We start from the raw sequence: 26576 nt of genomic DNA on the forward strand, positions 1-26576 counted from the left end.
CACACCCCAAATACCTTACCTCCTCCTTGCAGATTTGTGCCTTTTCCCTTGACACTCAGTATTCCGCCTCTGCCAGCAATTAGAGGAGCGCTTGGGTCCCTTCCCAGCATTCCTCCCAGGTCTCAGCGGCCAGCAACAGGTCATCCACATATTGCAGGAGCCAACATCTGTAACTTTCAGGTTGGAAAGGTTCCAGGTCTGAGGCCAAGGCTTCTCCAAAGATGGTTGGTGCGTTTTTGAATCCTCGCGGGAGGCGGGTCCAAGTGAGCTGCTGCTTATTGTCTCTGATTGGGTCCTCCCATTCAAAGGCAAAGATGGGTTGTGATGCAGGTGCTAGGCATATACAGAAAAAGGCATCTTTGAGGTCCAAGCAAGTATAGATCCTTGTCTTAGGTGGGAGGAGGCTAAGTAAGGTATAGGGGTTTGGGACAGACAGGTGCAGAGTTACAGTGGCCTGATTGACCAATCTGAAATCCTGTATGGGCCTATAGAATGTCCTCTTTCCTTCTTTACTGGTTAGATTGGTGTGTTCCAGGCTGATTGACATTCCACCAGGATGCCTGCCTGTTTTAGCCTGTTGATATGAGGCAGAATCCCGATTCGGGCTTCTATGGGTATTGGGTATTGATGCTTTCTCACTGGGGTGGCACCAGGTTTGAGTTCTATTATGACAGGGGCTTGGTGTCTAGCTAGCCCAGGAGGGTTATCTTCGGCCCAGACCTCAGGGAACAGCTGAGTTTGCCTTCTATCCAACTCTGTTGCCTGGTCTTGTTTATCTCCAGGAGGTTCATGTAGCCTCCATTCGTCTTGAGGAGGCACAGAGAGGGAGAGTAAGTAGGTTGTTGTGCCCACCCAAAAAGGGGCCTCTCTTCAGGAGAGAAAGTCACTTGTGCTCCCAGTTTGGAGAGTAAGTCTCTCCCCAGCAGGGGTACTGGGCACTCAGGGATATAGAGGAACTCATGAGTCACTTGGTGACCCCCCCATCTGACATTTCCTGGGCTCGAAAAACGACTTAACCATTTCTTCTCCCGAAACCCAGTTACCGCGGTGGACCTTTTAAACAGTGGCGCCACGGGTTTAGTTACCACAGACAATTCTGCCCCGGTGTCCACCATAAAGTCAGTGTCTTGGTCCCCAATTTTTAAAGTTACCATGGGCTCTCAGGGACCTGATGTCTTTGAGCCCCAGCATCCCTATTCAGTCTCTATGTTAGTGAGCTCTGCAACCGGGAGGGGTTTATTCTCCCTTCTTCTTCTGGGCACTCTTTCTTCCAATGACCGAACCCACAGCATTGGGTGCATCGATTTGGCTGTAATGGAGCCTGTGGCCTTCATTGGGACCCATTGGAGGGCTGTCCTGACCTTGAATCTAGAGGGGGTTTCTTTGCTTTAGCGGTGGAAAAGTCTTCAGAAGACTTTCCAAGCGCAGCAGCCAACATTGCAAACCTCTCGTCTGTTCTCCTCTGCTTGTCTTTGTACCTTTTCTCATATTTCTTTTCTATTTTCCTGTCCCTATTCTGGAACACCTTACCTGCTATTTCAATCAGCTGAGAACTAGACATGGGTAGAACTCTCTCGGTCTTTTGAAGCTTTCGTTTTACGTCAGGACATGCTTGTGAGATAAATGCTGAATTGATAACAATCTGGGAGCCCGTAGCTTCAGGATCTATGGGCATATAGAGTCCGTAGGCCTCTCAAAGTCTCTCGTAAAATTCGGAAGGTGACTCGTTTCCCTTCTGAACTATTCCGGCTGGTTTACACATGTCCATCGGCCTCGGGGCTCCCCTTTTAAGTCCTTGTATAATCACCGTCCGGTATCTAATTGGATTTTTCCTTCCTCTGTATTGTAGTCCCAATTAGGTCTGTCAGTGGGGAAGTCTTGCTCTATCCACCTCTCTGGGTTAGCAGTGCACTCAGGAACCATCTCCTGTAACCATTTCTTTGCCTCAGTGTTGATCCTATATCTCTCTTATGTACTAAAGAGAGATGCTAGTAATTGCATTATATCGTCCCAGGTTGGTTGATGAGTGCGGAATAGTCTCCATTAATCTAGTCATGCCCTGGGGTTCCACCGAGTAAGAGGCGGTGTGTTTTTGCCAGTTTAGTATATTGGTTGACGAAAAGGGCTCCTAGTGATAGGTTACAGGAACTTGGTGATAATTACTGTCCTCTCCTATCATTGGGGGTTGCTGAGCTTCTCTGAGGGGCATCTGCAAGGGTTTTCTTTCCTCTGGCTCTTTGGCCGAGTGGAGCCTTTGTTGAATTCCAGTGGTTCCTCCCCCTTGTCTGAGAGTACTTACCGGGAGTGGAGGGTAGAGTTTAGGGAACGAAGTGGCAGCATCTGGGCTGGTAGAGTCCGGTGGGCTCATTGTAACCTCCAGCTAAGGCTGGAGCCTGCCCCGGGGGTGGGGGGGGCGGGAGGTGGGCGGCTCTACAACCTGTGGAGCTGTCGGGACTGTTGAAGAGTCCGGGAGGCTTATCGGTCTCGGGCTGGTTTCTCCGGTTGGGCTTCCGGTGGCCGCGGTGTTACTAGCAGGCGGAATCATCATCCAATACGGGGGTGGTGGAAGCTCATCTCCTTCAGGGTCCTGTAAAATTTCCTCCTCATCCTTGGTTACCTTTTGGGCCATCAAGATTTTTCCTTCCCTGCCATGAGCGTAAAAACGGGCCCATTGCAGGGGGCTGGGGTGGGAGTGGGGGGTCTTGGGCTATTCCCAGCCAAAAGTCTAAGGGAATTGGTCGGGGTGTCTGGGCTTTCTTGTAACTATAGCATAGACTGCCTTTATGAGATTTAAGTCCATAGTTCCCTCTGGTGGCCAGCCAACTCCCATTGAAGGCTATTCGACTTCACAAAGGGTACGGAGCCAGCCAGGTGTCATTTTCCTCCCATAGTCTCCATTGAATCCTTCCTTAAAATTCTTAATCATATTCTCCAATACAGTGGCCTTAGATCCGCTTCCTCCCATTTTTTAACCTCTGGATTCCCATGTCCCAGGGCCTTCCCGAGAAGCCAATCTACCTGTTTCCACTGGCAGGGGAGATGATGGGTCACATAGCAGATGGGTACCGCCTGGGGGAGGGTAGAATACGAGCACGCGGAGATCAATATCCTCTTTCTAAAACCCTGTGGACAGCTCCGCACGTTCCCTACGATGGCGTGGACGCACCTCCTAACTGGCTTTCTTAAACCCTACGTTCCCTTTCTTTATCCCTGGCACAGCCGTCGACCTGAGTGCTGAGCAGCTATTGTCGCCAACCTAAACCAGTTTCCTATGCGTCTCCCTTCTGGTCCTTCCCAGGGGGGTGATCAGGCCCCCTCTTCCACCCTACCGGGTGGGCTCCTCCCCACCTGAGCACTCAGTTCCCTTGCTGCCCTTCAGTATCTGCCAAAGCGAAGAAACCCGGCATTGAGAGGCTGAATTCTTCCAGAGGGGTGAGGTGCCTTTGCCCCTCTAGGAGATTCAAGCTACAAAGCCTTGTGGTGGCCTCAAATGAGACCTGTCTCCTCAAAGCGAGGAGTTTGCCAGCCAACGCATCAAATGTTATAGCCATGCTTTTCGGGAAACAAACTCACTCAGAAGGACAATGCAGATAGTGGAGTGCAGTTTATTACACCCGCGGGCCCAAGGTAGTCTCGTCTTAGCCAAGGATCTCAAAGAGTATTTGTGAAAATCTTTTATACCCCATGTGTATGTATCCGAACCCACCACCCCAATTTCCTTGAGACTTACATAAACCAAAGGAAGGGTAAATACAATCACAATAACCCCATTATTCAAGTGTTATCAAGTGTTAGGTGTTCAAACAGTTGATAATCTATAAGCCTGAGGTTACACTCCAATAGATACAGAAAGAATTTATGACCTGTCTGGAGGCAGGGGTGATTAGAGTATGTTTTCTCTTAGGCGATGAGTAACCTGGATGTGATCTTCAAGATTCCCCTGTCCAGAGGGGTCTTATCCTTCTATTGTAGTTTCCATAGGCACTAAGCACAGAGTCCAGAGTCTGTTGGAGAGGTGGCCGAGCATGATCAGCATGAACAGGCCTAAGATGGGGTCCAGGCCCTATGAATTCCTTCTTCACTAGGTGGTCTGGTAGGTCTTCATAGAACTGTTCAGCTTCTTCAGTATCAGTGATTGAGGCAGAGACTTGGATTTCTGTGATATTAAGTGGTTTACCTTGGAAATGAACTGAGATCATTCTGTTCTATTTAAGATTGCACACAAGTACTGCATTGCAGACTCTTTTGTTGACTATGATGACTACTCCATTTCTTCTAAGGGATTTTGCCCACAGTAGTAGATATATAGGTCATCTGAACTAAATTTGCCCATTCCCATCCATTTTAGTTCACTGATCCCTAAGATATAGATGTTCGCTCTTGCCATCTCCTCCTTGACCACGTCCAATTTACCTTGACTCATGGACCCAACATTCCAGGTTCCTATGCAATATTGTTCTTTATAGCATTGGACTTTACTTTCACCACCAGACACATCCACAACTGAGTGTCATTTCCACTTTGGCCTAGCATTCTTACTGGAGCTATTAGTATTTGCCCTCTGCTCTTTCCCAGTAGCATGTTGGACACCTTCCAACCTTTTGGGCTCTCTTTTGGTATCATATCTTTTTGCCTTCTCATCCGCCTCCCAAGATTGTGAGTTAGTGGATGCAAATTCCTTATAATTTACTTTCAACCACTTGTGTGAGACACATTTCTCAAACTAAACTCATACACTCTTCTTGCATTCCTTTCTGGTTTCCTCACTGCCTTAAGGTCAGCCTAGGTGGCTGATGGCAGAGCAGACCACTGGAGAACAGTCTGAAGAGCCATCTCTGAGGGACTTGGAGTCAGTTATTGCCTCATTCAGGGCTTTGGTCCAAATATGGGTGGGACACATACAGATGACTTTGTGTCTAAAATTCTAAGTTCCAAAGTAGTGAGCATGTGTTACATTCATGACTGTTCATCATCTTTTGAGTGGCCTTTCTATATTTAGGGACACCTCTCTTATAGTGAGTTTTTACCTCTTCGATATAGATATAGATGTAAATTTCAAGTCTTTTTGCCATGAGAATGCAAATGTGAAGCCAGACTCTGCAATCAGATGCACCTGGATGAGTCTACAATTCACATGTGAAGAATGTAAGATACAATGGGAATGGAGCCTCCGTTTTTGGTGACACTGATGGCCAAGGTAGCATTTCTGCCAGTGCTTAGTATGGTCCTGGTTTCCTCAACTGGCCAGATCTGTGGTGTGAAATTGGGCTTTGTTTTTAAAGGTAAGCCTTGCACTGGTTCTCCAGACCTCCTAACAATTTTTGTGCTACCCAATATCTCGTAAATACATTTCTTTTCTAATTAATCAGTCAGGGTTTTCCTCTGTTGCCTACAGCTAAGAACTGCTCTTGATAGATAAATAATCTGGTGTATTTGTATTCCCCGGCCTGACTCATCTTTAAAGAACACCCCTACCTTCTCATATAAATGAAGGGAGACTTGAGGTGGAATTCATTCACTTGTTCAATCAGCAAGTATTATTGGATGCCTTCAGTGTGCAATGTACTGTATTAGGCACTGCGTGTTCGATGGAGAAGACTCTTCTAGTCTTGAGGGACTTGAAATCTTGTAGCACAGATAAACATGAGCATATAAACCAAATGTGCTGTGACAGAGGACTGAACCAGATGTGACCTGTGAATGTGATATGATTGATAAAATGCTGGAATTTTTTTCAGCCACTTGGCATCAGTTGAGGATGAAACAGCTGGGAATCATTTATAGTAAAAGAATCTAATACATGAAAAGAACTTTCTTTAGAGTGGGAAGGAAAGGAAGGAAAGGTCACGTAATTGACCACCTTGCTTCCTTTTTCTTCTGCCTTGTTTTTGGGGCTGGTATGGATGCTTGGCTGGGTCTTATTTCAAACTTGAGGGACATTTGGGATTGGGGAGGTGGAGGGAGTTGGAGAGTATTGGCACTTACTTGATGTTGTTCTTGGTTGTGATGATTTGACTGAAGGATAAAAGAAGTACAGAAAGCATAGATTTAGGGTCCACTGTTGTTATCAGTTGCCTATGGCCTGACATTCTTCTGGAGGTTTTCCATGTTATCTCAATTAGTTTTTTTTCCTCCCTCCATACCTGTGTATATGTTCAGTTCAGTTCAGTTGTTCAGTCATGTCTGACTCTTTGCGACCCCATGAATTGCAGCACGCCAGGCCTCCCTGTCCATTACCAACTCCCAGAGTTCACCCAGACTCACGTCCATCGAGTCAGTGATGCCATCCAGCCATCTCATCCTCTGGCGTCCCCTTCTCCTCCTGCCCCCAATCCCTCCCAGCATCAGAGTCTTTTCCAATGAGTCAACTCTTCGCATGAGGTGGCCAAAGTATTGGAGTTTCAGCTTTAGCATCATTCCTTCCAAAGAAATCCCAGGGCTGATCTCCTTCAGAATGGACTCGTTGGATGTCTTTAAATTACAAGTGGAGGAGAAGCTACATAAACTAGGAAGAAGGGAAAAGGAAATTTTTTGATTCACGTAACTGAAAAATTTGGGGGTAACTTCATGGAAAAAACCTGGACCTAGATGTTCAAATAATATCATCTGTCTGTCTCCAAACAGTGCTTCTCTTGTTGACTTTCTTTTCTGATTGCTGCCTCCCTGATAGAGGTCAAGAGCACCAAGGTCACATGCCACCTGATTAGTCACATCAGTGGAAGAAGAACTTCCGTTTTCCGAGAGTGACAGCAAAAGTGCCAGGTTTCATCCTGAATCACTCAGGATGGTTTTGGCCACAAGTGACAGAAAACTGGGTCAAAGGGGCTTACTTTCTCACACAGCAGAAAGCCCAGAGATAGAGGCAGTTCCAGCATGAGTTGATGTAGGGCATCAATCATGTGAGGGCATTTGGTCAGCTTCTCTGTGGGCCTCCTCCTCGTAATCTCAGATGGTTGTAGCAGCTCCTGATATCACATCTTCATATGACAGTGTCCAAAAGTAGTAAGGCGTAAGTCCCTGCTTGTGTCTTTTGAGAATGCAAAAAAAAACTACAGAATTCCTCCTCTAGGTCTCGTGGGTCAGTTACCTTGCACACTCATGCTTTACCAATCCTTTTCAAATGGAATACAATTACTTGGTAGTTTTAGGCTTATTGACATTTGTCCCCTAGGGGCTAGATATGAACCCTTGGATATTGCTAAGGTCACCCAATAATTGAAAGTCAGAATTTAATTTGCAAGGAAGAAGAGGCGGGCTGTTTCAGTCCTTAGTAGTATCTGCCTGTGTCTCACTGGGTTAATTCAGGTTATGTATCCATTCCTGAACCAATCACAGCAACCACCCATAGTCACATGACTACCTGTGATGCTATGGAGGTAGTGGCCTTGATGGTTTGTAGGGGTATTTTGTCAGTCTGCTCAACTCAGAGGAACCGAGTGGAAGAAGTTGGGTTCCTATTATTCAAATTGACTCCTAAGCTAACTGTCCTACCCAGGGGAGCAGGAAAACCCTTATTAGATTCTTGACTCAACTGTTAATGAAGCAAAAAGGAATTCCTTTTCCTGTCATTCATCTGTGATCCAAGATTTGGGGTAGCTCATGAATATTTCAGAGTCATCATTGCACGTGACCCCCATGGTCAAATATAAAGGAAAGCATGTGTTAAACAGGATCTCTCAGACAGAAGGCATGTTATAAGCTGCTCAACAGAACACTGTTATAATGGACCATCTGTAGAACGTGGACATGTTCGTTAGGCAGAGTAATTTATTGTAATGATACTTGGCATCATGAAATTTCACTGTTACTGTGCTTCTTCACCTCGCTATATCTTTGGGAAATTCTCCATTTTAAGATTTCTTTATATAAATGTGGATGATCAAAAGGCTTTACTGAAGAGATGATAATTTTATGTTGGGCACAGATATGAATACGCATGGGATGAATCTGCTAGACTACATTTGAATTGAGTGGTTAAATGTTTCTATCATGACATTCTTCTCTTCAAAATGTATAATAGCCTCTTGTTCCCTATTGTGATGAGACTTCATTCTTCTTCCTGATGTTTGGACCCCTGGTAACCTGCTCTTCCCTGGGTTTTTAGTCATCATGCTTGTACTCTGTAACCTAACTTCTGCCTAAGTTTCCACTTCTGCCTTCTGACTTGGTGTGTGTGTGTTCTGACCACTGAAGTGTCCTTCCTCTGCTTTTCCAAATTCTTCCCATTCCTCATAGCCAAGCTTCCTTTTTTCTACTCTGCTAGCTGGCATGGTTCTCCCTCCTCTTTGAACCCTGATTATCCCACTTAAGGAATTTTAGCATCTTAAATGCTCCACATTTCTTTGTTCACTAATTGTTTCCACGTGTACATCCTCTCTTGTCTCCTTAGTTACCGCTTTTGGAGATATAACAGGTAACTCTGGCTCAACTATTTTTCTGTACTCCCAGTGGCTACTAGAGATTTGAACTTGGATGTCTCAGAGTCATCTTAACTTTAACGAGACCGAAGCGGCACCTGTTACCTGCCCCTCCTAACTGCTCCAACTCGCTCCTGTTGTTGTAATCAGTTTCAGTAAAAAGCTTCTATGCAGTTACCCAAGCCACTCTTGATTCTGCCCTTTCTTTAGGGATTCATCATTCAGCCCAAGTCCTCTCAATTCTGTTCCTAAACATGTCTTGATATCCCTTTCTCCATCCTTGACACCACTGGCTTGGTTCAAGCATTTGTGATCATTCACTGGGACCATTACTCTTCCAACAGATCTCCCTGGCTCCAGGCTCAATGCTTTATTTATTTATTTTTATTGAAATATAGTGGATTTACAATGTTGTGTTAGTTTCTGGTATACAGTAAAGTGATTCATATCTATATATGTATATATATATTTTCACATTCTTTTCCATTATAGTTTATTACAAGATACAGTAGGATCTTTCTGTTTTTTATATGTAATAGTATGTATCTGTTTATCCCAAACTCCCAGTTTATCCTTCCCCCTTCCCTTTCCCCCTTTGTAACCATAAATTTGTTTTCTATGTCTGTGAGTCTGTTTCTGTTTTGTGAATAAGTTCATTAGTATCTTTTTTTTTTTTTTTTAGATTTCACATATAAGTGATATCATATGGTATTTGACTTTCTCTTTCTGACTTACTTCATTCAGTATGATAATTTCTAGTTTCAGCCATGTTGCTGGAAATGGCAATATTTCCTTATTTTTATGGCTGAGTAATATTCCATTGTATATATGTACCACATCTTTATCCATTCATCTGTTGATGGACATTTAGGTTGCTTCCCTTGTCTGTTGTGAATAATGCTGCTATGAGCGTTGTGATGCATGTATCTTTTTGGTAGCTTCTTAGTCTTTTCTTGGGAACAGCGTTAAGCTCAGGCAGGGAATACCTTGGCTTCTAAGTTTCAGGCATTCACAGCTTTTAAATAGTCTCTCACAGTCTTCATTTAGGTGGCCAATGACATTTTTGAAAGGATACAATATTCTGGACACAGAACCCAATCATTATTAGTTGTTTCTTCCTTTGTTTTACCGTTTCCCCAAATTTTAACAAAAATTATCCTAACCCATCTCCCTTCTTTCCCACCCCACCCCACCCACCCCAAATAATACACCAGTAAGTGGTGTTGGAGAAGACTCTTGAGAGTCCCTTGGACTGCAAGGAGATCCAACCAGTCCACTTTAAAGGAGATCAGCCCTGGGTGTTCTTTGGAAGGAATGATGCTAAAGCTGAAACTCCAGTACTTTGGCCACCTCATGCGAAGAGTTGACTCATTGGAGAAGAATCTGATGCTGGGAGGGATTGGGGGCGGGAGGAGAAGGGGACGCCAGAGGATGAGATGGCTGGATGGCATCACCAACTCGATGGATGTGAGTTCGAGTGAACTCTGGGAGTTGGTGATGGACAGGGAGGCCTGGCGTGCTGCGATTCATGGGGTCGCAAAGAGTCGGACATGACTGAGCAACTGAACTGAACTGAATAGCCAAAAACTATACACATGCTATGCTGTAAAAATGCAGAGTTAACACTATTGGGAAGAAGGCTGTGGGGGTTGTGGAGATGCTCTTTGAAGATCTGCAGTATCTCTTGCTCTCCCACATCCCATTCTGCGTTTTGTTCTTCAGAGAAGGCCATTTGCTTTTTTTTTTTTTTTGGAAAGTTCAGAATGGGTTGCCTTCAAACACTGACCCTCCTTCCCTTCCCCTCCACTGGGATGGGTGTGCAAACTGTATAGCATGGAACGGCTTTCAAGCCCTTGGGCTGCTGTAGGGCACAGAAACTATACTGGCTCTTCAAAGAACATCTTCTCAAGCCACCTTTATGGTGTCAAGACAAGGAAAACTCCTTTCCCCACTTGAAACCCACAGTCAGATATGACAGGGGCTGGTATTCAAGAGAGTTAATTCCTGTCATCTTTTTTGTCATCATCCTCTGAGGGGTAAGAATGCCACGTCAGCCTTTCATCATAGAAGGATATGACAACCTGTGGACACTTGACATTGGCTTCCTTGGCAGGGACCAGGTCAGCCTCATCAGAGTTCTTCATGTCATCAGGAACATGAGGTCTCCACTGGAGTCTCTAGCTCCAATAATTCGCTCTGGTTCCAAACCCCGGGCAAAGCCTCCTGGCTTTTCTGACTCTTCTTTATTCTTCTTTGGTTTGCTCTCCTCCCCCTTATCTTCTGAATCAGAATCAGCTTTGCGCTTGCCTGCCTCTGATTTATCTGTCTTGTGTGCTGTTTTCTGTGACTGCAGAAACTCAGCAATGAGGTCAGGGCAATCCAGTTTCTCTTCTGGTTCCCATGTGTTATCCTCATCTGAGAACCCCTTCCACCTTAGGAGATACTACACTTTGCCCTTTACCACTCGATGGTCTAAAACTTTTCCACCACATATTCTTCTTCCTCTTCTTCTAGCACCTCCTCCACTTTCTTCTTTTATTTTTTCCCCATAATGCCCACCAGCTTTCTGGTATAAAGGATGATGCTGCTTGGGTCTTGTAGTTGTCAACCCTCCCTACACTCGTTCAAGTGTCCAGGCTGTCTCTTCTGTCCTCTTCCCAATTTACTATGTTTCCTCTCCAGCCCAATCTCCCAGCCGTCCACCCAGCCCACGTCGCATTGTCTCGGTCTACTCAGGCCAAAGAGCAACCTGCAAATGCCTCGTGTTCTGTATTTTCTGATGATGAAAACTTCGCTCAGCCAAATTGAGCTTCTACGGGTGGCATGAGCACCTGTGCACCTTCAGGTCAGCAGACATGGACTCAGGATCTGGAGTCACCAGGTGCTGTGCCAAATTCCTTGCAGTACCAGTTATGTGTTTTTGTGTTTCTTTCCTTCAGTGGACTATGAGATTTTTGTCTCTTAATACCTGCTATAAAGTAGCAACTCAATAAATGATAGATGAGTATATGATACAGCATCATGATTTCATTCATAATTTAAGTCTCTCATTGAAACAATATTAGGCCCAGTATAGACATTCAATACATCCTCTTCATTTGATTGATTGTTTGCCAATGCTCAAGTCATGTAGTGTGAAATGTCTTCTAATTTAACCTTATGATCCATTTATGTTTTTATTTTTATTAAATGCATTATCGACTGAGTTTTTAGAACTGGTACTGGGTTTGCATATCCTCTGGTTCCTTTATGGATAGAATTCTGAACATTTCAGAAAGTTGTTTGCTGATGTGCTCTGGGTATGATGGGGAATCACCTTGCTGCTGCTAAGTCGCTTCAGTCGTGTCCGACTCTGTGCGACCCCATAGACGGCAGCCCACCAGGCTCCCCCGTCCCTGGGGTTCTCCAGGCAAGAATACTGAAGTGGGTTGCCATTTCCTTCTTCAATGCATGAAAGTGAAAAGTGAAAGTGAAGTCGTTCAGTCGTGTCCAACTCTTAGTGACCCCGTGGACTGCAGCCTACCAGGCTCCTCCGTCCATGGGGTTTTCCAGGCAAGAGTACTGGAGTGGGGTGCCATCGCCTTCTCTGATGTTATACATATTTGTTTTTTCAAAGGAATGGGAGATACATGAATTAGAACATAATTTAGATATGGAAACCTACTCTGAACTCTCTGTTGGATTAATCATTAATATATTTTAAATTCCATATTTTGGGTGGAGGTAGGACATAAACTGTGGTGTTGGAGAAGACTCTTGAGAGTCCCTTGGACTGCAAGGAGATCCAACCAGTCCATCCTAAAGGAGATCAGTCCTGGGTGTTCATTGGAAGGACTGATGTTGAAGCTGAAACTCCAATAATTTGGCCACCTCAAGTGAAGCGCTGACTCATTTGAAAAGACCCTGATGCTGGGAAAGATTGAGGGCGGGAGGAAAAGGGGATGACAGAGGATGAGATGGTTGGATGGCATCACCAACTCAATGGACATGGGTTTGTGTGGACTCTGGGAGTTGGTGATGGACAGGGAGGCCTGGCGTGCTGCGGTTCATGGGGTTGCAAAGAGTCGGACACGACTGAGCGACTGAACTGAGGACATAAACATGTTAAGTGTAACTATATAAATACTTGTTAGTCGCTCAGTCGTGTCTGACTCTTTGTGACCCCATGGACTACTGTAGCCTGCCAGGTTCCTGTGTCTGTGGAATTCTCCAGGCAAGAATACTGGAGTGGGTAGCCATTCCCTTCTCAAGGGGATCGTCTCAACCCAGGGATTGAACCCTGTCTCTGGCACTGCAGGAAGATTCTTAACCATCTGAGCCACCAGGGAATCCCCTTGTAAGGCAAAGTCAATAAAAAGTTTCCAGGTAAAATCTAAGTGGGGAGTTCTATTTTTCTAGGGATGAGTAACATCCAGGTGAGATTACATCCCTCTAGAAACAAAGCTGTCACACTGATGCAAGGATAGAGAGACTGCTCTACTGATTTTGAAGGAGGAAACAGACAGAACAGGCTCCATCTTGAAAGCAGGACTCCATCTTGGGCCGGACTGTGGGCTTTGAGCTCTGTTCCCAGTGTCTATGGAAACGACATACCAACTGGAAAACCAGGCCCCCTGGATGGAAGAGCCCCAGGGCTCGTACCTAGACTCTCTGTTGCCTAAAAGAATACCCTAATTATCTGTGTAACCGAATAGAATCATAAATTCTATTATGCTTATTGGGGTATGACCACAGGCCTATTGATAATTGTCCACTGTTAACTACTTAGGTGGAAGGCATATGAATCACAGGTTAACTTTGATTGTATCTTTCTTTTCCTTTGTTCAGACTAGTTTCAGGGAATTTGGGGAGGTGGGTTTGGGCACATACACTTAGGGTATATAAGGTTTTCAGAAAAACTGGTCAGGGTCCTTGGCTAAGAGGAGACTCTGCCTTGGGCCCGCCGGTGTAATAAACTGCACTCCACTGTCAGCATTGTCCTTCTGAGTGAGTTTGTTTCCCAGAGTGCATGGCTACAACAGTCTGATCAGCAATTCCTTAAAAGAGAATCTTCTGTATGACTCAGTCTTAAATGTGTAAGCCTCTCAAAGCTTTTAAATGGGGTTGGGCAGCAATTTTAATAATAGAAAATAATCGTTAATCTCAATGATTATTAACGTCAGTTGCTCTTCTACTTTGTAATGAAGTGTCTTTCAGGTAGGACTTGACTCATTCCTTCTCCAAATTCCTCACCTGATGCTGGCTATGCGTTTCTATTTGCACTCAAACTGCCAATGTTCTGGTCTTTTTCCCCCTCCTCTGATTCTTTGCTACCATATCTCTTCTCCATCGTCACTTTTTGCTTCTGGTCATTTTTGTGGTCTTGCCTGCTGCTAATCTCTAGTGTCCTATCTTCTATCTGCCACCCCTGCAGCTTGCTATTCTTTTTCTTCTGTTCCAGTTGTTACTCTAGTTTTTTGATCTTTCTTCTTCCTGACTCTGTTGCCAGTGTGCTCAGCTTTCCAGCTATTTCTAGCCAAGTATACCTCTCCTTCCTTGTTATTGCTGTTCAAGGCCCAGTTGCTTCTTAGCTGGAAAGAGCAATACTGTTCATAGTTTTCTGAAGTGTGAGGTCTGGTGTATCGAGAGTCGAGGTACTGGAGCATAACAAAGGTGAAGTTCTTCATCCACGGGACAGAAGGTTTGCATATTCTCTCCCCATTCTATTAGGAATAGAGCCATTTTACTTAGGGAAGAGTTACTGCTTTCATGATCTGGTGAAGGAGACAGAAAATGCCCTCATTAATTTACCTATCTCTTCTATACTAGAGTATAAGCTCCATATGGGTGGGAAACTTGCCATATTAATGTCTGCTATGTATTATATATATATATTATGTGTGTATATATATATAAAATGTGTGTGTAATATTACACATTATAGACCATCTGCAGTTCAGTAAGTGTTTAAAATATGCTTCTTGAATGAAGAATGGCTGAATAGTAAGACATATGGCAGAGGTATCAGGGCAGTGATTCTTATTAGAATCATTGAAGTCTCATTTAAAACACATAGTCTAGTCGTGAAGAGTTCACACTCCTAATGCAGGGGACCCAGGTTTGATCCTTGGTCAGGGAACTAAGACCCCACATTCTGCATCTAAGAGTTCACATGCTGCAACTAATACACAGCACGGCCAAATAAATAGATATTAAAAAAACCCACGCATTAATGCCTGGGTCACCAAACTTCTATTCTGAGATGTAATTTTCCCCTACATTTCAGAAATCGGTGCTTCTTAAAATTGATGAAATAACTTAATTTGAAGCATTTTTCTTTCTTAGTTGTAGATAAAATACACTTCAAATAGGCAGTGACATCTTAGATTGGATGAAACACAGTAAATCAGAATTTCTATAGCATGTAGCCTGGGCAGAAATGTAAAGTCCTCCCAGTGAGTCTAAAACATACTGAGAGTTATAAGGTTCTGTATTTAGGAGGCTTATATGAGGGAGAGATTAACAAGGGATCACTTACAACTACCTTTGAATTCTGAGCACAGCATCTGTTCTGTTGTAAACAACCAGTCCTCATTAGCTGAACCAAATAGAACTCCTCAGGGCACTGGAGAAGCCGTTAAAATTACAATATGTATGTATTCTCTCTCTCTTTCTACATATATACACACATATACATACACATACCGTGTTTGCTCTCTAGGCATCTGTATCTATATTTATAGCTATGGTGTGTGTGTGTTTGTATGTATGTATATGTATATATACATGTGTATAGAGAGAGAGAGAGAGAGAGACTGCTGCTGCTGCTGCTGCTGCTAAGTCGCTTCAGTCATGTCTGACTCTGTGCGACCCCATAGACAGCAGCCCACCAGGCTCCCCCATCCCTGGGATTCTCCAGGCAAGAACACTGGAGTGGGTTGCCATTTCCTCCTCCAATGCATGAAAGTGAAAAGTGAAAGTGAAGTCGCTCAGTCGTGTCTGACTCTTAGCGACCCCATGGACTGCAGCCTACCAGGCTCCTCCGTCCATGGGATTTTCCAGGCAAGAGTACTGGAGACAGAGACTGCTGCTGCTGCTGCTAAATCACTTCAGTTGTGTTCGACTCTGTGCGACCCCATAGATGGCAGCCCACCAGGCTCCTCTGTCCATGGGATTCTCCAGGCAAGAACACTGGAGTGGGTTGCCATTTCCTCCTCCAATGCATGAAAGTGAAAAGTCAAAATGAAGTTGCTCAGTCGTGTCTGACTCTTAGTGACTCCATGGACTGCAGCCTACCAGGCTCCTCCGTCCATGGGATTTTCCAGGCAAGAGTACTGGAGTGGGGTGCCATTGCCTTCTCCGGAGAGAGAGACTAACATCCTATAATTTCAGTGGCCTCTCCAATGCCCTGAGGAATTCCACTTTGTTCAGCTAATGAGGACCGGTTGTTTACAACAGACCAGATACTGTCTGTACTGTAGATGATATGGGGCTTCCCTGGTAGCTCAGATGATAAAGAATCTGCCTGCAAAGTAGGAGACCCAGGTTCAATCCCTGGGTTGGGAAGATTCCTTGGAGAAGGGAATGGAAACCCACTCCAGTATTCTTGTCTGGAGAATCCCATGGACAGATAAGCCTGGTGGGCTACAGTCCATGGCATCGGAAAAAGTCAGACATAACTGAGTGACTAACACTTTCACACTTACTCAGATGATATAATAACTGTCTTAAATGACAATCAGGCATTTCCCAGGTGAGTTAGAAGTCTAAGAGAACCAAGCAAAGGCAGACAAGTACAGCCCCTTGAAGTGCATCTGGGTGGGTGTCATTGGAGGGGAGGCAAGTTGGGGGTATGGGTGGAGGAGGCTGGGAAGAGGGTCATTTTACTCTTTATGTTGTTGTTCAGTCATTCAGTCATGTCCAGCTCTTTGCAATTGCATGGACTGCAGCACACCAGGCTCCTCTGTCCTCCACTGTCTCCTAGAGTTTATTCAAATTCATGTGCATTGAATCAGTGATACTATTTAAATGTCTCATCATCTGCCTCCCTCTTCTTTTGCCTTCAATCTTTCCCAGCATCAGGGTCTTTTCCAATGAATCGGCTCTTCTAATTAGGTGGCCAGAATATTGGAACTTCAGCTACAGCATCTGTCCTTCCAACTCTCACATCCATACATGACCACAGGAAAAGCCATAGCCTTGACTAGACGGACCTTTGTTGGCAAAGTAATGTCTCTGCTTTTTAATATGCTGTCTAGGTTTGTCATAGCTTTCTTCCAAGAAGCAAGTGTCTTTTAATTTTGTGGCTGCAGTTACTGTCATCAGTGATTTTGGAGCCCAAGAAAATAAAGTCTGTCACTGTTTGCATTGTCTCCCCATCTATTTGCCATGAAGTGATGGGACCGGATGCCGCGATCTCCATTTTTTTTTTTTTAATATTGAGTTTCAAGCCAGCTTTTTCACTCTCCTCTTTCACCCTCATCAAGGGGCTCTTTAGTTCCTCTTCACTTTCTGTCATTAGTGGTATTCTCTGTGTATCTGAGGTTATTGATATTTCTCCTGGCAGTCTTTATTCCATCTTGTGATTCACCTAGCCTGGCATTTTGCCTGATGTACTCTGCATATAAGTTAAATAAACAGACTGACATCATACAGCCTTGACGTACTCCTTTTCCAATTCATGTCTGGTTCTAACTGTTGCTTCTTGACCTGCATACAGGTTTCTCAGGAGGCAGGTAAGTGGATCTGGTATTCCCATCTTTTGAATTTTCCACAGTTTGTTGTGATCCACACAGTCAAAGGCTTTTGCATAGTCGATGAAGCAGAAGTAGATGTTTTCTGGAATTTCCTTGCTTTCTCTATGACACAACTTGCTAGCCTGTGAAATGAGTGCAATTGTGCAATAGTTTGAACATTCTTTGGCATTGCCCTTCTTTGGGGTTGGAATGAAATCTGACCTTTTCTAGTCCTGTGGCCACTGCTCAGTTTTCCAAATTTTGCTGAACTAGAGAGTGTAGCACTTTGACAACATCATCTTTTAGGATTTTAAATAGGATTATTTAGAATTTTAGAATTGTAAATTACTCAACTGGAATTCCATCCCCCGCCACTACCTCTGTTGTAGTAATGCTTCCTAAGGCCCACTTGACTTCACACTTCAGGATTTTTGGCTCTAGGTGAGTGACCATACCATCATGGTTATCTGGGTCATTAAGACCTTTTTTTGTATAGTTCTTCTATGTGTTATTGCCACCTCTACTTAATATCTTCTGCTTCTATTAGGTCTTTACCACTTCTGTCCTTTACTGTGCCCATCCTTGCATGAAATGTTCCCTTGATATCTCCAATTTTCTTGAAGAGATCTCTAGTCTTTCCCATTCTATTATTTTCCTGTGTTTATTTGCATTGTTCACTTATGAAAGCCTTATCTCTCCTTGCTGTTCTCTAGAACTCTGCATCCAATTGAGTATATCTTTCCTTTTCTCCTTTGCCTTTCACTTCTCTTCTTTCCTCAGCTACTTGTAAAGCCTCCTCAGACAACCACTTTACCTTCCTGCATTTCTTTTTCTTGGGGATGGTTTTGGTCACTGCCTCCTGTACAAATTATGAACTTCCATCCATGGCTCTTTAGGCACTCTGTCTACCAGATCTAATCCCTTGAATCTATTCTTCACTTCCATTATATAGTCATAAGGGATTTGATTTAGGTCATACCTGAATGGTCTAGTGGTTTTCCCTGCGTTCTTCAACTTAAGCCTAAATTTTGCAATAAGGAGCCAATGATCTGAGCCATCTCCATCTTCAGCTGCAAAGAATACAATTAATTCTGATTTTGGTATTGATCATCTGCTGATGTTCATGTATAGAGTTGTCTCTTGGATTCTTGGCAAGGGTGTTTGCCATGACCAGCATGTTCTCTTGTTACCCTTTACCCTGCTTCATTTTGTACTTGAAGGCCAAACTTGCCTGTTGCTCCAGGTATCTCTTGACTTCCTCATTTTGCATTTTCAGTCCCCTATAATGAAAAGGATATCTTTTTTTTGGTGTTAGTTCTAGAAGGTCTTATAGGTCTCCATAGAATCGTTCAACTTCAGCTTCTTCAGCATCAGTGGTTAGGTCATAGACTTGGATTACTGTGATGTTAAGTGGCTTCCCTTGGCAATGAACTGAGATCATTCTGTCATTTTTGAGGTTGCACCCAAGTACTGCATTTTGGATTCTTCTGTTGACTATGAGGGCTACTCCTTTTTTTTTTTTTTTTTTTTTTTTAAAAAAAAAGGGGTTCTTTCCCACAGTAGTAGATAATGGTCATCTGAATTAAATTCACCCATTCCTGTCCATTTTAGTTTACTGATTCCTAAGATATCAATGTTTAATCTTCCATCTCCTGCTTGACCATGTACAATTTGCCTTGATTCATGGACCTAACATTCTAGGTTCCTATGCAAAATTGTTCTTTCCAGCATCAGTCTTTCCTTTCACTACCAGACCCAGACATATCCACAACTAAGCATTGTTTCCCTTTGGCCCAGCAGCTTCATTCTTTCTAGAGCTGTTATTAATTGCCCTTCACTCTTCCCCAGGGGCATATTGGACACCTTCAAACTGAGGGAGCTTATGTTCTGGTGTCATATCTTTTTGCCTTTCATATTGTTCATGGAGTTTTCAGGGCAAGAATACTGGGGTGCTTTGTCATTTCCTCCTCCATGGACCGTTGTTTGTCTGAACTCTTCATTATGACCTGTCTATCAATGGGAGGCCCTGTGCAGCATGGCTCATAGCTTCATTGAGTTACACAAGCCCCTTCCCCATGATAAGGCTGTGATTGATGCCCAAAGTACATTCTGTTGGGACTGATTTGAGAGGAGGCCAATGGGCAGTTAAGAATTCAGAGCAAATTTAATAGAGGATCCAATCTGTCAAAATTCTGAGCAGGCCAGGAATTTCTTCAGTCACCTCCCAGGTCCCATTTTGGTGACGTTTTTGCTTTGTATCAAATTCCCACAGCCTCACACCTCTGCTTGGCTGGCCTAGTCGTTCCCCCAGGCTTCCCTCCTTCTCTCTTTTGGACCTCACTCCAATCCAAAGCATCTCCAGTGCTTCACAGACTTGGTCATTTTCTTCCCGCTTCAGGGCTGCCCGCCTCCAGGGGGAGCCACTCACACTGTGGTCTTGGAGAATGGTGCCCATCCACACCGCTCAGTGGTGCCGGGGTCACTAGATGCTGCCTTCTTCTTTTGTTTACAAGTTCATACAGGCCTTCTGAGGCCCTGTCCTTTTTCATGGAATTGGTCCCACAGAAAGAAGTTTAGGTTTCCTGGTTGATTATGGAGGAAGGTTTGTTTGTTTGCTTTTTGATTGAGTCAGTCTTCTGTCAGAGGCAGCTTGATCCCATAGTTGGTGAGAGTATAGGCTTTGGAGGAAAACTGAGTTTAATTCCTCACCCCCTAAAACTGTACATGAGGGACAAATGCCTTGTTGTTGGTAACTATATTTTCTCTTCTGGAAAATGGGGATAATAATAGGACTTATCTCACTGATAATCCTCATTGCTGTGAGGATAAAGTAGTTTAATATGATAAAGCTTCTAAGATAGTATCTGTCACATGGTAAGTACTCAAAACCCTCAGAGAATATTATTTGCTCAACCCTTCCATACCATAAGATTGAGAGCAGGAGGAGAAGAGGGCGACAGAGGATGAGATGATTGGATAGCATCACTGACTCAGGGGACATGAGTTGGAGCCAACTCCAGGAGATAGTGAAGGACAGGGAAGCCTGGTGTGCTGCAGTCCATGGGGTTGCAAAGAGTCAGACATGACTAAGTGACTAAACAACAACCTCCCTTCTACATGTAATGTAATTTTCTGCTTTCAAGAGTTGCTTGCTATTTCTGGTATTGTTAATTTGGCCACAAGGAGTAGAATAATGGTAGAAGTGTGCTAGATAATTTAGTAGCAGTGTTCATTTCAGATTTAATTGTGGTCCTGAATGTCTAAATTACAACTTTGGTGATAATTCTTCGCTTTACTTGTTCTGTTTGGCAAAAAGTTTGATGAAATTCACAGGAGGACAAAAATTAACTTGATGAAGCCGATTCATTATATCATTAAGCATGAGCATTCTTTGGAATATCTTCACTTAGAGATTCTAAATGATATATTTAAAGTTAGTCTAGAAGACTGGTGGAAAGAGAAGCATTAAATCTTCTCCTCCTGAAACTGGTGCTCTAGGTCTCCAGGTTGACATCATGGCTGATCTTTTATTTTATGGTCAATGAAATTCAGGCTTGGCCTTGTGATACCATGCACAAGCTTAATGGTGCTTCCTAATGTACTATATAAGCAGGATTGATTTAATGAAGAAATTAGCCCAATATCAGGAGCTTCTTGTTTCATATTAAACTTTTAAAACCAATCGGAAGCAAAAGTAGTCAAGTCTCTGCAGACCACATTTTATTGACAGTTTATTGCAAAGGCGGCTCATTCCGATTTTTAAGTTAATGTTAGTTATGGAACAATGTCAGATTTCAGAGGAGCACACAGAATGTCTAACCTATTTTCAAAAAGCAGGTCAAATTTAGCATCTGGAGGATAACTTGCAATTTGGTTGAAAATAATTGAACAAGTTTAACATAAAATTCAATAAAGGGATCAGGGTATTCTAAGTTTAAAATTCTGAGATAAATGGCCCAAGGCTCTTGTCACCTGTCATTATTGCCAAGTCCAAGAGGGTTCCTGGGTTTCCATTTTCTCAGAGTGTATCTGACTTGTTAAAAGAATATTGTGCTGAATCACTTGTCTTGGTATTTCTTTAGAAAGACATTTTCAAAAGAAGTTAGAGATCTCACCACTCTAAGAAGTGAGGTTTCCTTCTACTATATTGAAGTATGGTAGAAAGAAAGCAGACTATAGAAGTGGTTTGAGCTCACTGCTTCTAGGAAGAAGAAAGAGAGAGAAATGGAGAGAGTCTTAAGTCATGTTCCCCAGAAGCAGACCTGGAGAGAGGGTTCACGTGTGAGTAAGAGATGCATTCAAGGCAGTAGCCAGGGAGATGGGGAAGGAAGGAGGGGGGCCTCAGAAGAAAGGAGAATACCTTTCCACCCCCAACCCTCCAGGGGAACTTGAGAGTTTGTCCCAACCCACAGCAAGGCTGCTGAGGCTCTCATGTTCCTGCCCCATTAGCTATTGGTTAAGGACCATGACTGCAGCCATGAAATTAACAGACATCTGCTCCTTGGAAGAAAAGCTGTGACAGACCTAGGGTATTAAAAATCAAGACATCACTTTACTGACAAAGGTCCGCATAGCCAAAGTTATGGTTTTTCCATAGTCATGTACGGATGTGAAAGTTGGACCATAAAGAAGGCTAAGCATTGAACAATTGATGCTTTCAAACTGTGGTGAAGACTGTGGAGAAGACTCCTGAGAGTTCCTTGGACAGCAAGGAGATCAGTCCAGTCAATCCTAAAGGAAATCAACTCTGAATACTCATTGGAGGGACTGATGCTGAAGTTCCGGTACTCTGGCCACCTGATTAGAAGAGTCAACTCACTGGAAAAGACCCTGATGCTGGGAAAGATTGAAGGCAAAGGAGAAGAGGGCAACCAATGATGAGATGGTTGGATGGCATCATTGACTCAGTGGAAACGAGTTTGAGCGAACGCCAGGAGATAGTGAAGGATAGGTAAGCCTGGTGTGCTGCAGTCCCTGGTATTGCAAAGACTGCAGGGAAACATTACACTAACCTTATTCCTCACCATCCAGTAAGGGGAAGAGGGGTAGGCACTAGGAACACACATTCACAGACAAGTCTACTTTCTAGGCTTGCAGGTGAAGTGGACTCTGGGAACTCTTTCAGAGAAGGCCCTTCAGTGCTGGCTGTTGAGGGTGAAAGCCAGGAAGCTGGCTTAATGCATAAAGGTGACCCCAGTGGACCTGTGCAAAGTGCTGACCTCATCCTCCACAGAGAAGAAAAGGAAAGGAGCTGGGGCGCCTGGACTTTCTCCCTGACTCCCTACTCCCTGGGCCAAGCTTTAATGCAGGTGCTTCTAGTAACAGCTGGATATGAGGGAACCATGCAGGACAGAGCCGGGTCTCCTTTGTCTTCCACAGAGCACGGAAGATGTCTGCATATTCCCACACACAGGCGGACAGCACTGGGTCGGGGGCAACCGGGAGGCAGCAGACCCCAGGGGACAGCAGCGTCCCAGTGAGAACTGCAGTGAACACAGGAGCCAGGCAGCAGGGAGAGCTGCGAGGTCACAAGGCCAGTGCACGGCAATGCAGGTGAAATTGGGCTTTGCTGGAAGGCATCCCCGAGCATAGACGAGGCTAAGCTGAAGGGCTCAGTGCCCTTTCTTCTTGGTCTTCTAGTTTGGGCTCCTGTTTGGTAGGCTTCTCCCCATCTTGGACAGTAAGATGCATCAGAGCCAAGCCTGGAGGAGGTGAGAAAAAGATCAAGTGCTTTGGCCTAGTTCTGTGTTAGTCATTCAGTCACATCTGACTCTTTGCTACCCCATGGACTCTTGCCCACCAGGCTCCTCTGTCCATGAAATTCTTCAGGCAAGAATACTGGAGTGGGTTGCCATTTCCTTCTCCAGGGGATCTTCCTGGCCCAGGAATTGAACCCAGGTCTCCTGCATTGCAAGCAGATTCTTTACCATCTGAGCCACCAGGGAAGACCTAGACTTGAAATTCACAGGTGAGAGATAAAAGGGACTTCAGAAATCATCAGAGGAGGAAGAGGGGCAGGCAGAAGCACTCCCCTGCCATAAGGCGTAGAAGTGCATCTAGGCTTCCGCTCCTTCTCCTGCGTGCTGTGGGGTAGGGGCAAAGGGATGGATGACTGGAGGGTGAGGAATAAGGTTAGTGTAGGAGGAATAAGGTTAGTCTCCTGTGTCCATTTTTGCGAAGCCTTCCTCCTCCAGTTGGCCTTAGATGCCTTAATCAGAAAACTATGGCCTCTCACTGTGGCCAGCTTCATCTAACATAGAACTTTTCAACATCTCATTTTCCTCGATGCTCTGATATCAACTGCTGACTTTCCAAATCATTGATAGCAAGGTATTAATACCTTCCTCTCATGCTCATAGCTTAATGGGCTTCCTTTCCCAAGGTTATCTGCAGAGAAGAAGGGTACAGTCCTTTTGTCTTTGAAAACTCATTTTAAACATTATTGTAAAGACAGCCCAGGTTCATTTTAGAAAATTTGTTGTTCAGTTGCTTAAGTCCTGTCCGACACTTTGGAACCCCATGGACTGCAGCACTCCAGGCCTTCCTGTCCTTCAGTATCTCCTGGAGTTTGCTCAAACTCAATGTCCATTGAGTCAGTGATGCTGACTAACCATCTCATCCTCTGTTACCCCCTTCTCTTCCTGCCCTCAGTATTTCCTAGCATCAGGGCATTTTCCAATGAGTTGGCTCTTCACATCAGGTGGCCAAAGTATTGGCGCTTCAGCATCAGTCCTGTAGAAAAATAAAAAAAAGAAATACCAACAATTCTACAACCCAAAGAAGACCATTGTTTATGTTTTGGCCTGAATCCTTCTCATATTTTTATCAATTCATAAATACTGAAGACATACAGACATATATACTTAGATTATTTGCATTTTAACAGAAGAACTTGAGGGAGGTGGTGGAAGTTCTCAGCCAAAGGAATAAGTTAATGCCAGGGATATGTGTTAACCCCTCTCCAGACGTTGACTCAGTTGATGCATGGGGCAGGAGTGAGTCTGGTCAACAGCCTGACGCTCTATCCCCTGTTGAACTGGCTTAGGGCTGGGCCTTAGGTCAGGTTGTAGGCTTGGAGACTTTGGAGAGTAGGTGTTCAAATATAAAGATGTAGGGGAGGCAGATGGGAGCCACGGTTGGAGCAACCCCCAGACTGAGCTCACAGTGGATTTTCTGGCCTGGAAAGGAATCTGAGTCAACTTTTGTTCAACTGGTGACAGGCCCTTTGTACTTGCTTTTGTTCATACACTAAGCTAAATCTTAAACATTCAGAAACTCTTAAGACAATGCTTGTGCCTTTTGTAGGTGTAAAAATTCACTGTGTTCAAGGAATGGGCAGGTTACGTGTCACAGGCTGAGTACTTCTAGATGTGCACTCTAGGATGGAATTTAGTGAGCAAAACACTAATTGGTAAGTGCCCTGGAGAACAACACCCATGGGAGGGAGGGAAGGAAAGGAAGCAGAACTGGAAAGAAGACGGTGAGTCATGATGCATGCTGAGAGCCTCATCCAAACTCAGCAGGCTTCTGAAGTGGGAATGACCCATCAGAGTCATCCTGTGTTGGGCCAAGATGGCCTGGCCTTTCTCCCCTTCTTGTCTCCATCAGTCTTTGGATGCCCTGGAAGAGGTGTGATCTAGGGACAGGCAGCTCCTTGCCACTGAGACAAACCTTGAAGGAGCTGACAGTTGCTTGTGACAGACAGGTCCTTCCATGAGAGGGGATCTGGACAGTTCATCTTAGTGTCCGTCAATTATGTAGGTGGGATTAAGACACAGTGGTATGCTGGGGAGGGTGGTGAACTTGTGGAGCAGGCTGCAGGCAATGGCCAAAGTCAAATTTAATTCATGAAAGTGCTGGGCTGGCCACGCAAAACACATTTTGGGGTAGATTCTGGACTTGTCCTCTTGTCTAGAGCCTCTCTGTTCCAGCACTTGCTGGCTGTGAGACCTAGGACAGGACAGTCTCTGTGTGTTCCAGCTGACTCATCTGAAAAAAAAATGGGGATAATAATTATATCTACTTCGTAGAGTTTGTTATAAGAATTACATGTAATCTGTAATAAAACACTAAGCAGGGCATATTGTTATCAATAACAATGTTATTTGCTTTTATGGTATTGGTGATACTAATTATTACTTTCAGATTACCTAAAAGCTCCTGGTGTTGATGACTCTGTGACCCTCAAGTCTTAATCTTAGCCATGTCTCCTGGCCTCAAAATCTATTCTCTTTGCCTACTGGATTTTCCCATCTGATTCCAACTCACCTGAAAGTCAATGTCCTCAAACAGAACTTATGACCTGTATCACCTCCCTAACCCCTGGCTTTCTGCATTCACCATCTCTCCAATCTCTTCCATGTATTTCTTTTTCTTTCTTTTAAGTTTTTATTTGTTTGGCTGTGCTGGGCCTTAGTTTTGGCACTCAGGAATTTTATCTGTAGCATGTGGGATCTAGTTTGCCAACCAGGGATGAACCTAGACTCCCTGCATTGGGAGTGTGGAGTCTTAGCCATTGGACCACCAGGGAAGTCCCATTTTCTGTGTATTTCACAGTCACCCAATATTGTCTTTCTTTCTCTCCTTTTCCCCCCAGATTCCACCCAGGCCTCCTTCCCCATTCCATCTTCTGAAGTGTTTCTGGAAACCTCCTCTTTTCCGTGACTGATTTTGGCTCTCATCCTGCTATCCACTTCTGATGAACTCAATTTCATTTTCCAGATGGAAAAGATGCAAAGGAGATTATTTTCCAGATGCGAAGGAGATTATTTCAATACAAAACCACAGTGACCGTCTCATTTGTTCCAGCAGAAGTGCGAAACTCCTCAGACTGCTTTTTGTGATCTGGACTTGACCTACACTCCAAACCTTGTCTTTAACAACCTTCCACCAATATGCAGCCAATTTCATAACCTGAGTCCTTGCTGCAAGGCTGGCATGTTCATGAATAAGGCTTTCTCAAGAAGGCTGCCTCCATCCTTGCCCACCTTCCTGGAGAATTTTAAATTATCTGTAAATTCTAAGTTCGTATATCTCCTTGTCTCTGATGTGTCTCTCCTGATCAAATTCAGGCATTGTCTTTTTTTTTTTTTTTTTTATAATTCTCTATCATTCCTCTATTTAAAATTTATTTTTTCAGTAAATACTGAGTCCCCATCAAATGCCGAGCAATCTGTTCAATGCAACTGTTACAATGAGTTCTTCGTTATATGTCTAGCTAGTAAAGTTATGAGGTCTGGGGTACTGGCTCTCTTAATCTTGCATCCCTTGTATCCAGCTTAGTTCCTTGCATGTAGTAGGTGCTCAATTTATGCTGTTTGTATAAATCAAAATAATATGATAGGATTTTCAAAATACACAATCAGGACAGATGGTCTGGCAAAGTATGTTTTTCATATTAGTAGGTGTATTTATATAGATTCTTCTTAAAATTTTATTTTTTTCT

At 44.0% G+C, this 26576-nt stretch overlaps 1 long non-coding RNA gene and 1 pseudogene across 1 annotated transcript; one reads left to right on the forward strand and one right to left on the reverse strand.

Annotated features, from left to right (window-relative positions):
- Positions 1–10247: 10247 nt before the first annotated feature.
- LOC129626813 (chromobox protein homolog 1-like) lies at positions 10248–10967 on the reverse strand (annotated as a pseudogene).
- A 13467-nt stretch (positions 10968–24434) lies between these two features.
- On the forward strand, positions 24435–26374 carry LOC129626820 (uncharacterized). Its single transcript, XR_008702225.1, has 2 exons — positions 24435–24542; positions 25853–26374. It is a non-coding gene; the product is annotated as an uncharacterized LOC129626820 (long non-coding RNA).
- The last annotated feature ends 202 nt before the right edge of the window (positions 26375–26576 follow it).

This window comes from Bubalus kerabau, chromosome 14 (genome assembly GCF_029407905.1).
Source record: "Bubalus kerabau isolate K-KA32 ecotype Philippines breed swamp buffalo chromosome 14, PCC_UOA_SB_1v2, whole genome shotgun sequence".
Classification (NCBI taxonomy): domain Eukaryota; kingdom Metazoa; phylum Chordata; class Mammalia; order Artiodactyla; family Bovidae; genus Bubalus; species Bubalus kerabau.